This window comes from Protopterus annectens, chromosome 1.part1, assembly GCF_019279795.1.
Source record: "Protopterus annectens isolate FY-2018-M chromosome 1.part1, PAN1.0, whole genome shotgun sequence".
Lineage (NCBI taxonomy): Eukaryota > Metazoa > Chordata > Ceratodontiformes > Protopteridae > Protopterus > Protopterus annectens.
The window spans coordinates 1,221,454,471-1,221,466,783 of record NC_056726.1 but is presented as its reverse complement, the minus strand read 5'-3'; the positions used below and the strand labels follow the sequence as shown (position 1 = coordinate 1,221,466,783).

The following is a 12,313-nucleotide window of genomic DNA, read 5'->3' as shown; positions in this document are numbered from 1 at the left end:
GAGGTATCCTCTGGTGATATCCTTGAAATCCTGAAACAGAGAGGTGACTGGCAGCCCTCTAATCTGGTCACTGAGGAATCTGTGTTCCTGCAGGCTTTTCACGCCCGGCGCCCTACCTCCTGGGTTACTCAACCTGCTGATGAACTTGTCAAGATCATCGTGCAACATGCTTGGAAGGTCCCTGATACTGTTGAAGCTATTCCCCGGAGGCCTAATAAGATCTTATCCCCTCCTGCTTCAGATCCCCATTGGTCCAAGGGTCTTCCTGTAGATGCTTCGGTGGTGGCGGCCACAACAAAAAAGGATCTGGCAGAAGAAGAAAGCCAGACTGTCCATCCGCCTAACAGAGAGTCCAGGGCCCTGGACAGAATAGGGAAGCGCACTTTTGCTTCAGCGACCTTTGTTATCAGGGCCCTGAATTATATGGCACATTTTACCAGGCTTCAAAGGGATCTGGTCTCTGAGCTCTCTGAAACTTTGTCTGGTGCAGTGTCTGATGAGGTCCGTGACAAAGTGGCCTCTCAGCTAGCCACCATTGTGTCTATATCTAACTCCTGTATGTGATTGATTTCTCATAAATCAGAAGGAGCAGCTAGAATGGCGGGTTCAGCTGTGGTCTTGAGACGACACGCCTGGATGCTGTTGTGAAACTTCGCGGAACCTTTTAAATCTTCCTTTCTTAATGCTCCCATTGAGCCCTCCTCATTGTTTGGGCCCAAAGTTGAAAGCACACTGGCCAGATGTGAACAAGACGGTAAGACCCTTTCTGCTGTAGGTGTCCATTATTCTTCCCCTCAACGTGCTTTCTCCCGAAACCAAAAGAGTTGGAAGATATGGTTCAAGAAATCTCAGGGTCCCCCAGAGGCAGAAGGGGAAACTCACAGGGAAAACGCTCCTTTCGGGGCAGAGGGGGACCGCATAACCAGGGTTCCAGGGATTCTTTCCCTGGTCACTCCTACCAGCGCTCCTGAAGAGCGGCCCAACTCCTTTCCTCTGGTGGTGGTTGGGGGACATTTCTCCTTGTACCCTTCTGCCTGGCTAATCATCACCACCGATTCTTGGGTACAAAGGATCATAACCAGTGGTTATCATATCACTTTCGATCTTTGTCCCATCCTGTCAAAAAATCTTCCCAATGTTCCACCCAGTCAAAGGGAAGAAGTAGCACTACAGATAGAAAGAGTCATCCAAATCGTCCCTCCAGACCAGATAGGATCCGGATTGTACTCAAGACTATTTTTGGTGCCAAAGAAAACCGGGGACTGGAGACCAATTTTGGACCTCAGTGTATTGACCAAGTTTGTGAGAGTACAAAAATTCTGGATGGTCACTATACAGTCTATCTTCCTGCTTTTGGAAAAAGACAATTGGATGTGCTGTATAGATCTTCAAGATGCATACTACCACATAAAGGTGGACAGGCCATCAAGAAGATTTCTGCGCTTCCGTGCGGGAGCCAGTCACTACCAGTTCAGAGTACTGCCCTTCGGACTCCCTACAGCCCCCAGAGTGTTCACAAAGTGCATGGCAGTTGTCACGGCTCACTTGCAACTTCAATGATGTCAGGTGTTTCTGTACCTAGACGACTGGCTCATTTCCGCCCCCACCAGACATCTACTGGAAAAAGCCCTGGCATACTCTCTCCTCACTGCTCAAGGGCTAGGCATAACCGTAAACTGACAAAAATCCAATCTCACCCCATCTCAGTCGACAGAATTCATAGGGGTTATCTTGGACACAAAAAACTACAGAGCGGCTATTCCAGAGCACAGAATTTTAAGGATAAAGCAACAACTAATTCCAATCCTTTCAAAGGAAAAATCCATGGCTCACTCGGTTCTACAGCTGTTGGGTTCCATGGCAGTCATCATCACCATTGTTCCCCTGGCCAGGTTTCACATGAGGCTTCTACAATGGCTACTGCTCACCCAATGGTATCCTTTTTAGCATCCTCTTTCAGCCATGATTCGAGTAACCCACAGGTGCAAACAGGATTTAAGTTGGCGAATGAAACACAATCTCTCTCAGTGGTCTCGCCCTTCCCCCCCCCCCCAGCAACCCAAGGCCACAGTGAACACAGATGCCTCCCTGATGGGGTGGGAGGGGCTATGTCAGGAACAGACAGTCCAAGGCACTTGGTCCCAACTGGAGGCCCATCTGCATATAAAAGTTCTAGAACTGAGGGCAGAGCTTCTGGCGTTGCAAGCATTCCATCCCCTGCTGCCGTCTGGGACAATCGCGATTCAATCAGACAACATGGCAGTGGTTTGGTACATCAACAAGCAAGGTGGAACCAAATCTTACCTCCTTTGTCGAGAGGCCATGAGGATATGGCAATGGGCGATGGCTACTAATCATTTTCTTCTAGCAACGCACATTCCCGGGAGTTCCATCGTGATAGCAGACAAGACTCAGCAGGTGCATTCTACAACCTCACGAGTGGTCCCTGAATCCCTTGATAGCGGCGGAGATCTTCCACCGCTGGGGTCGTCCTTGCTTCGACCTCTTTGCATCCCCGGCCAACTACAAATGCAGCAATTACTTCACCCTGATTCCCCCTCCAGGACAGTCACCCAGGGACACTCTAGTCCACGATTGGCCCTCGGATCTTTTCTATGCATTTCCGCTTTTTCCTCTCATTCCCCAGTTTCTGAAGAAAGCCTGGCGGTTGAAGAGCAAGGTAATCCTCATAGCACCATATTGGCCATGACAGATTTGGTTCCCATTCCTTTGGCCTCACATACTAGATCAACCATGGATCCTCCATCCAATCCTGGAGTTGATCTCACACCCACAGAACCTGATTCATCCCAACCTGAACAGTCTGAAGTTAACGGCTTGGCTACTCCAATTCCATTGATTGCCAGGCAGAATGATCTTTCTTTACCAGTACGTGATATTGTCATTGCTTCTCATAAGTCCTCCAGTAGAATTACTTATCTGAGCAAGTGGAAAAGATTTACCTGTTGGCTGAAAGATAAACAAGTAGACCTCTTTTCAGCACCAGTGTTGATAATACTAGACTATCTGGCCAACCTGTTTCAATCAGGCCTGTTCATTTGGCTGCAATTTCTAATTTTCATGAGTGTGTCCAAGATTCCTCTCTTATGTCCCATAAATTGTGCAAGACCTTCATAAAAGGTGTGAATCATCTGAAGCCATCTTTTAGAGAACCTATTCAACCATGGTATTTATCATTAGTTCTACAAGCTGTGGCAATGGCACATTTTGAACCAGCCTCTTCTTGCGACCCCAAGTATTTGTCATGGAAAACCTTGTTTTTGGTCACTATTACTTCTGCCAGAAGTATTTCAGAACTTCAAGCTTTATGTATCAAGAGTCCATACTTGATTTTTCATAGAGATAGAGCGTCTCTGAGAACTAATCCATCATTTCTGCCTAAAGTGATCTTTGAAATGTCCATTAATCAAGCCATTGAATTGCCAGTTTTCTTTCCCGACCATTCAAACAGAGGAGAGTATTGCCTACATACCCTTGATATACACAGGCAAATCCGTTTTTACCTAAACAGGACTAAACCCTTTCGTAAATCCAGTTATTTTTTGCCTTTTCTGGACCTAGATTAGGATTGGCTGTTGCTAAGGTCACATTAGCTAGATGGTTGAAGGACTGTGTGTCCTTTATGTATACACAACGTAATATCTCATTGCCTACTACCATGAAAGCTCATTCAACAAGGTCGGTGGCAACTTCTGCTGCCTTCCATGCCAGAACTTCTTTACATGACATCTGTGCAGCTGGAACTTGGGCTACGCCTCATACCTTCATCAATCATTACAAATTGGATTTGGCCTCCAGGGGAAGAGCATCTTTCGGTTCTATGGTGCTTAGGAATGTCCTTCCATTAGAGCCTCCCAGGAATAGAGGTAGCTGGGGACTCTGTCACATACGTAAGGAATGAACGAGGATTAACAATATCAGATAAAGAAGTTATGTCTTACCATAACGTTCCATCTGTATTGTTGATCCTTGTTCAGTCTTTATGACCCTTCCTCCTTCCCCCTCCTGTGGTTTCTGGTGGATCTCACCATCCAGTTCTCTTAGATTATTTGACCAGAGATAGCCTCTACCTTCTTTAACTTGCAAACTCAATTTGAGGTAACAGGGAGAGGGAAATTGTGGGTAAGAGTTTAGCTCGAGAGTTTGAAGCTGACGCAAGCTTGGAAAATGGCCGGCTCGGTTCCGAGCTTGGAATCGATACCCATACGTAATGACTGAATGAGGATCAACAATACAGATGGAATGTTATGGTAAGACATAACCTCTTTTTTCCTGTCAAAAGCCACCAGCAAGGTTAATTTTGTGTCTTCTCAGTTCGACAGTAACCACTATTACCTTAGTTCCCCCTAGCCAAATTTCATATGAGAATGCTCCAAAGGACTCTATCCATTCAGTGGTCAATGAGATTTCAGCTCATGGATTTTCCAGTGCCTCTCACAAAAATGTGGAAAACTCATATTCAGTGGGGGTTAGAATCTTTGATGTTATCTCAGGGCCAACCTTTTGATGTTCTTCGTGTTTCACTGTTGCAGTCATAACTGCAGGGTACTCCTGCCGGCAGGCAGCCCGAGGTCGGCCAGAATATCAAAGTCTGGGTCCGGCGTCGGCTGTATCTGCCAGAACCCTGACGTCAGAGCGTATGGGTATAAGGCTGACAGCCGACGCCATCTTCTCCAGTCTTTCTTGCCGTGCGGTGCAAAGCAGTTCGCTAGCTGTTGGTTGGCGTTTTCAAGACAGCGTGGTGTGATTGTCGTCTGTCCGAAGTTTCTACTTCTCTTCTCAAAGCTAAGTACCCATTGGGGAAACTTTTTTCTTGCTCCTCCGATGACAGAAAAAGTTAATAATTGTGTATCGTGTGGAAAACAAATACCTCATAAAGATTTCCACTCTTAGTGTCTACCTTGCTTAGGCCCTGACCACGACGTTTCTTGTTGTCGGTTCTGTGCTAGGTTTAATTCTCGCACTATCAAGCGTAGGTACGATTGGGCCTTGAATTACTTCGGTAGACGATTTAATTATAGAATGTCGTCGGAACCGACTACCGAATTACAGAAGAAGCGCAAAGACAAGGACAGGCCTCCAAGGTCCAAACAGGACACTTTGCAGCCGGAGCCAGCTTTGGGTTCGGCGGTCGTCAGTGAGGCGCTTTTGCAGCCCCTGTCGTCCGCCACTTCAGAACCGATGGCTGACACGGATTCGCATGGTGAGCCAACTAGGCCTTGTAATTTGTCTGCTGCAGGACCGTCGGACGTCGCTCCTTCAGATGGGTCCGGAACCGCTGTGCAGGTACCAGCTTCTGAGGGGGTCTTCAGGCCTTCACACATTACTATATCCACGAAGACAAAAGCTAAGTCAAAGACTCCTGTTAAACCCAGACATTCTACTCAAGCTTCTTCGGATACAGCTCCCAAGACTCAGAAACAATTACTTCGGATGGCTGAGGATTTATTAACTATGATAAGGGGCTCTCACCCTCCTCCTGAGAAAAGGCCTAGGCAGGATATCCCTTATGATTCCTCTGATCAGGCTTCTGTATCCTCTGTTTCCTCCTCTGATCAGGATTACTGCTTCCCTCCTTATGAGGATTCGGATGCAGAGGATTATGTTCCCTCTGCCTCCCCCCCTGAAGATTTCTCTTTTGGGGAAACCTTGCATGAGATGAGGGAGCATTTTCATTGGGAAGGTCAGGATTATTCTGCTTCCAAAAAGAGACTCAGGGAATTCCTTCTTCTCCCTCAGCACAGGCCTTTAGCTATCCCTCCTGTACTTGATATTGTGGATGATGCCTTCTCTGAAGCTAACTTGAATCCTGATTCCATGCCTCCTGCCCCTTCTAAGCCTGATAGATTTTACAGGGTCCCTGATTCTCATCAATTTTTATTCAAGAACCCTTCTGCTGATCCTGAAACTATTTTGCAAGGTTCCAAGGCTGCTAAAGCCGCCTCTTCTAAGAATCCTATCCCCTCTGAGCAGGATTCTCGTGCTTTGGACAGGTGGGGAAAAAAGGTTTATACTTCAGCCACCCTTTCTATTAGAGCTTTAAACTGCCAATTTCACATGTTTAAGTATCAACAGTTTCTTTTATCTGTTTTAAAACAAAGGATTTCTGCCTTTCCTGCATGTGCTGAGGACAAGGAATTACAGGATGTGTTGCATGCTACTGAACAAGTCAGCAAACATAGTTTACATTGTGGTTTTGATGCCTTGGAGGCTTCTTGCAGGGCGGCTGCCTCTGGTACTGTTATCAGGAGACATGCCTGGCTTCGTGAGCAGAATCTTCCTGAACAAGTTAAGGCAAAATTGCTAGATGCCCCTGTTCAGCATGATGTCCTATTTGGGTCTAAGGCTGAGGAGGTTATTAAAAAGATGGAAGAAAAAGCCAAGTCTATGCAGACTGTAAAGGATTTCTTGCAAGTTCAGCCTCCTAGATTTTCTAGGAATTGGCCCTCCAAAAATTGGTCTTTTCCCACCTCTGACAGGCCTCAAAGGGGAAGATATAGGCGCTCCAGAGGTAGGGCGCAGGCTCAGGCCTCCTACAGACCTAGACAGTGGACTGCTTCTTCACCTCGAAGGGGAGAAGACAGATCTCAAACCCAAAGAAAACAGACTCAATGACCCCCTCTGTTGGGCTCCAGGTCCTCCTTCCCTGGACGCCCCTCTCAGAGGAAAACTTACTCTTTTTTACCAGAATTGGACTCACATTACCCAGGACAAATGGGTGTTAGACGTGATTTTGAAAGGTTACAGATTCCACTTTCACACTCTGCCAAGGCCCTCAGGCTGGCCAGATCTGCCAAAACATCAATGGACAGAGGCCTTAAATCAACTGGACGCCTTATTAGCCTTAAGGGCCATAGAACCTGTTCCACCTCTAGAGATGGGGAAAGGTTTTTATTCAAGACTTTTTCTGGTCCCAAGAAAACAAAACTCCTGGAGACCTATTCTGGACCTCTCTATATTAAACACCTTTTTGGAAATTCCAAAATTCAAGATGCTTACACTTCAACAACTTCTTCCAATGCTCGCACAAGATTCTTGGATGGTAACATTGGACTTAAAAGAGGCTTACTTACACATCCCCATAAGGCAACATTGCAGAAAGTACCTCAGATTCAAGGCAGGCTCGAGACGCTTCCAATTCACTGTACTGCCATTTGGCTTATCTACTGCACCCAGAGTTTTTACCAAATGCCTGGCTCCAGTAGTAGCTTATTGCAGACTTCAGGGGATTCAGATTTACCCCTATCTGGACGACTGTCTAATTCAGGCAGACAGCAGAGACCTTCTACTACAACATCTGCATTTTGTTCAACGTCTTCTCCTACTACTGGGATTCTCAGTGAACACAAAAAAGTCACATTTGATTCCTTCTCAACAAATGATCTTTTTGGGAGCTCTTTTGGACACAAGTTTACAGAAAGCCTTCCTCACTCCAAAGAAACAGTTACAGCTGGCTTCAATCTTCAAGACCTTGGCAGCATTAACTCAGCTCACTGCAAGGAAATTCCTGCAGGCTCTGGGCTACATGGCCTCTTGCATCCTGTTGATTCCAAATGCGAGGCTTCACATGAGGAAACTTCAATGGTACCTAAAGAGTGTATGGTCTCAACATTGCCACAGTCTGGATACAATGATACCACTGATTCCCTGCCTCCAAAAGGAATTCCTTTGGTGGTCCAGGGTTTGTGTTTTGAACAAAGGCAAGCCCTTTCGTCTGCCTCAACCTACTCAGACCATAACCACGGATGCCTCGGATTATGCATGGGGAGCTCATTTTCAAGACAAATGCCAACAGGGTTCTTGGACAAACAAACACCTTCTATGGCACATCAACTTGAAAGAAATGTTAGCAGTACAGAATGCTCTTCTAGCCTTCCAGGCCCTTTTGAAGCCAGGACCTCTGCTAATCCGAACAGACAATACCACAGTCATGTGGTACATAAACAAGCAAGGGGGCTCTCACTCTTACCCCCTTTGCAGACTTGCCATGACCTTATGGGATACAGTCCAAAAGTTGAATCTGGATCTTCAGGCACAGTTCATTCCAGGAAAACAAAATCTCTTAGCAGACAGCCTAAGCAGAAACATTTTGGATCCTCATGAATGGATGTTGGACCCCAACTTATTCAGCAAGATAACTGCAGTTTGGGGCTGTCCTCAGATAGATCTATTTGCATCTCATCTCAACCATCAGTTGCCCCTCTTTTGCACCAGGTCCTTCCACAAGACAGCTTGGAAAGTGGACGCCCTGTCATTCAGTTGGAGGAATCTTTCGGGATATGCCTTCCCCCCTCTTCCTCTTCTGCCTCGGGTTTTGCTAAAGATAAAGCTGGACAAACCCAGTCTAATCATTTTGATAGCTCCAAATTGGCCTCGTCAGTTTTGGTACCCTACTGTACTACATCTTTCGTTGGTACCTCCTTGGAATCTTCCTCTGACCCATTCTCTCTGTCCCAGCATCAGGGTCAGGTATTTCACTCTCAAATCAAGACTCTGTATCTGGCAGCTTGGCTTATCAAAGGCAATTGATCCCTTCTTCTCTTCCTAAACAAGTTCTGGATGTTCTTTTGGAAGCTAGGCGTCTTAGTACTAGGAAATCTTATGCTTCTAAGTGGAAAAGATTTTGTATTTGGATGCAGGATCGTGGCTCTGATCCCTTAATACCAGATATCTCATCTATCTTACTTTATCTCTCAGACCTTTTGATTAAAGGTCTTTCATTTTCTTCCATTAAAATTCATGCTTCTGCTATTTCAGCACATTTCAATTGTGATCCTCCCATTTTTTCCCACCAGTTGGTCAGACAATTTCTGAGAGGAGCTAAGAATTTAAAACCCCCTAGAACTCCTCCTGTCCCTCCTTGGGATCTCAGTTATGTTTTGGAAAAGCTTACTTTGCCTCCTTTTGAGCCTGCTGCCTCTGCGGACATTAAGTTCTTATCTTGGAAGACAGCTATCCTGTTGGCCTTGACTTCTGCCAGAAGGGTGTCAGAGCTTCAAGCCCTCATGGCCGTGGAACCATACCTCATCTTCCATCAGGACAGAGTTTCTTTGAGGACCAATCCTACATTTATGCCTAAGGTAGTCTCTAGAGTGGCTCTAAATCAGACTATTCATCTTCCTACTTTTTTCCTAAACCCCAAAATAGGGGGGAAAGGATCTTGCATTCATTAGACGTACACAGACAGCTACGTTTTTACCTGGACAAAACTAAAAGTTTCAGAAAATCAGATCAATTGCTTATTTCCTTTGCTTCCAGTTCTCTTGGTAAAGCCATTTCTAAGCAAACTATTTCCAAATGGATTGCTCATGGTATAAGATATTGTTACTCTCTTCATGGGAAACAAATTCCAGGAGCCGTCAGGACACATTCTACTAGGGCAGCTGCCACTTCAGCAGCCTTTCTCAGAGGGGTTCCTACCAAGGACATTCTGGAGGCTGCCACTTGGAGCTCGGTGCATACTTTTTCCAAGCACTATAACTTCCCTTTGTACTCTAAGTCTAGGGCAGGCTTTGCCTCTGCTGTTTTGCAGGGTCTAGCTGCTCCTTCTTCTTCATAACCTCCTCTCGTATTCTCAGCTTTGGGATTCTACCCTACAGTTATGACTGCAACAGTGAAACACGAAGAACATAGTACAGTTGTGTATACCTACCATAAATGTAGATGTTCGAGTGTCTTCACTGTTGCAGTCGGTGTTTCCCTCCCTCCAGACCCCTCTTGTTTCTATTTGTTTACTGTGTTTTCCTTTCCACTACCTTTTTAGTGTATTTGTGTTTCCTTTGGGACACCTTTTGGTTTATGGGGGCTTCTGACATCAGGGGCAAGAAAGGCTGGAGAAGATGGCGTCGGCTGTCAGCCTTATACCCATACGCTCTGATGTCAGGGTTCTGGCTGATACAGCCGATGCCGGACCCAGACTTTGATATTCTGGCCGACCTCGGGCTGCCTGCCAGCAGGAGTACCCTGCAGTTATGACTGCAACAGTGAAGACACTCGAACATCTACATTTATGGTAGGTATACACAACTGTACTTTCTACCTTTTCCCTAGGTTACAGTGACCACAGATGCTTCACAATTAGGATGGGTTGGGGGGGGGCATTTTTTCAGGGATGGCTGTCCAAAATCTTCAGCGGACAGTCTTCACATCAATATCCAGGAGATGAGTGCAGTTCTCCTAGCATTACAAGCTGTCCAGTATTCCCTTCCCAGGGGTGTGATCTCATATAGACTGACAATTTGTCAGTAATTTGCTGCATTAACAAACATGAAGGAAGCTGTTCTTAACAGTTATGTCAAGATTCCATGAGAATTTGGTAGTAGACAATGCCTTCTTACTGCTTTGTGATAGCAATGTTCATAACTAGGGAGTTTGGTGTTCTAGTGGACAGGTTGAACAGGTGTATCCTCCTAGCTCATTACTGGTCCCTCAGTCTGACAGTGGTGAATCAGATTTTCAGCTGGTGGAGGCAACCATGCTGTGACATGTTTGATTCTCCCACCAGCACCAAATGCAGCAGATACTTTGTTTTAACCCTGCAAGACAAGGAGTTCCTGATGGATGCTTTGACCAAAAATTGGTCTACAGTTTTCTTTATGCCTGTCCTCCAACTCTTGTCATCCTGAAGTTTGTGCAGAAAGCAGTGTGGAGAAAGGCTACAGTGTTACTTTTCGGAAGCAGCAGACTTGTTCATTTGATTCACTCCCCATTGGATACTGGATCCCACTCTGGAGCTTCTCTCTTACCCATTCAAGATGCCTCACTTGGGCATACAGGCCCTCAAGTTGACTGCATGGTTTCTCCAGTTGCAACGATGGTTAGACAGTCTAGACTTTCATTCCAAGTCATTCACATTTTGACTTCTGCACAGAAACCATTTATCAGGAAGGTTTATAAGAGTAAATCAGAGATTTTCACTCGCTCCCAGTAGGAATTTAGATCCCTTTTCAGCCCCTCTCGCAGTGATCTTGGACTTCCTGACTTCTCCTTTCCACAGTGGCGATAGCTATTCTGTTATCAAGGTTCAGCTAGCAGCCCTTTCCAGTATTCACATTGCGGAACATTAATCACCCATTGCTTCCCTTTGACTGCCCAAATCCTTCCTAAGCGGGGGGGGGGGGGTACATTTCTTCCTTTGGCCTCCTCTTTGGGATTCTGTTCTCTCCTTGTGAAATTACCATTCTTCTGCAGGTCTTAACCAAAAACCCCCTTTGAACCTACAGCTACTATTAACTTAAAATATCTGGCTTGAAAGACCTTGTTTTTGGTGGTGGTCACCTCTGCGAGGGTATCAGAACCGAATGCCCTTTCTTGTAAAAGTCCTTGTTTTTGATGATGGTCACCTCTGCAAGGGTATCAGAACCGCATGCCCTTTCTTGTAAAGGTCCTTGTTTGGTTTTCATAAGGATAGAGTTACTCTAAGAAAAAATGCTTCCTTTCTCCCTAATGTGGTTTATGAATTATAACTTAATCAGTCTATTAACCTTCCTGTTTTCTTTCCAAGATTTCCCAAAAGAGGAGAATATAAGTTGCATCTGCTGGATGTGCACTAACAGCTTTATTTTTTTTTATTTGCACGTCACTAAGAAAGTTAGAAAGACCAGTTGTTCATTTTGTTTTCTGCAGCCAAATTGGGAAGGGGAGTGTGTGAATTAACTCTATCTTACTAGTTAACTGAATACATTTCATGTATATATAAGGACCTTAGGCTCATTTGTCTTGATCAGTGGTTGCCTCCACTTCTCCAGAGTTATCTCTTGATGACTTTTGTGCTGCAGCTACTAGGTCTAATTTCATACCTTCATATCCCAATACAAGTTGGATTTATACTCCAGGTTTTGAGCTTCCTTTGGTTCAACTGTCCTTTGAAATATTCTTCCATAAGACCTCTCAAGGTTTATGGTAGCTGGGGACTCTGTCCCATCTGTTGAGGAACAGGTGGAACAGACAATATCAGACACGAAAGTTATGTATTTACCATGACAATAGGTCCGTGTTGTCTGCTTCCATCCTTCCTCCGCTTCCCTCCCACCTTCACCTGTCTTATTGCTTTTCCTTTGTTCCTGGAATGACTGCACTGATAGTCCCCATGAATTGGTCATGTACTCTTTAAACTCTAGGTCAGGAAGCAGGCTTTTTCTGTGAGGTATCTGGTTTTATTCTAGGGTATGGGCAAATTCAATCTGGGGTAACTCACTAGTTACAGTAGATTATGGGTAGGGGAGGAGCCTGAGCTTTGGATCCAAAGTCTTTGTTTGGCCAAAGTTGGATCCTTGTTTGATACGGTAACCCA

General features: G+C 45.4%; 1 protein-coding gene across 4 annotated transcripts in view; it reads left to right on the top strand.

Moving 5' to 3' along the window:
• The window catches only part of LOC122809357, a 1,358,270-nt gene that overhangs the window by 532,564 nt on the left and 813,393 nt on the right, over nt 1-12,313 (top strand). The window lies entirely within an intron of this gene.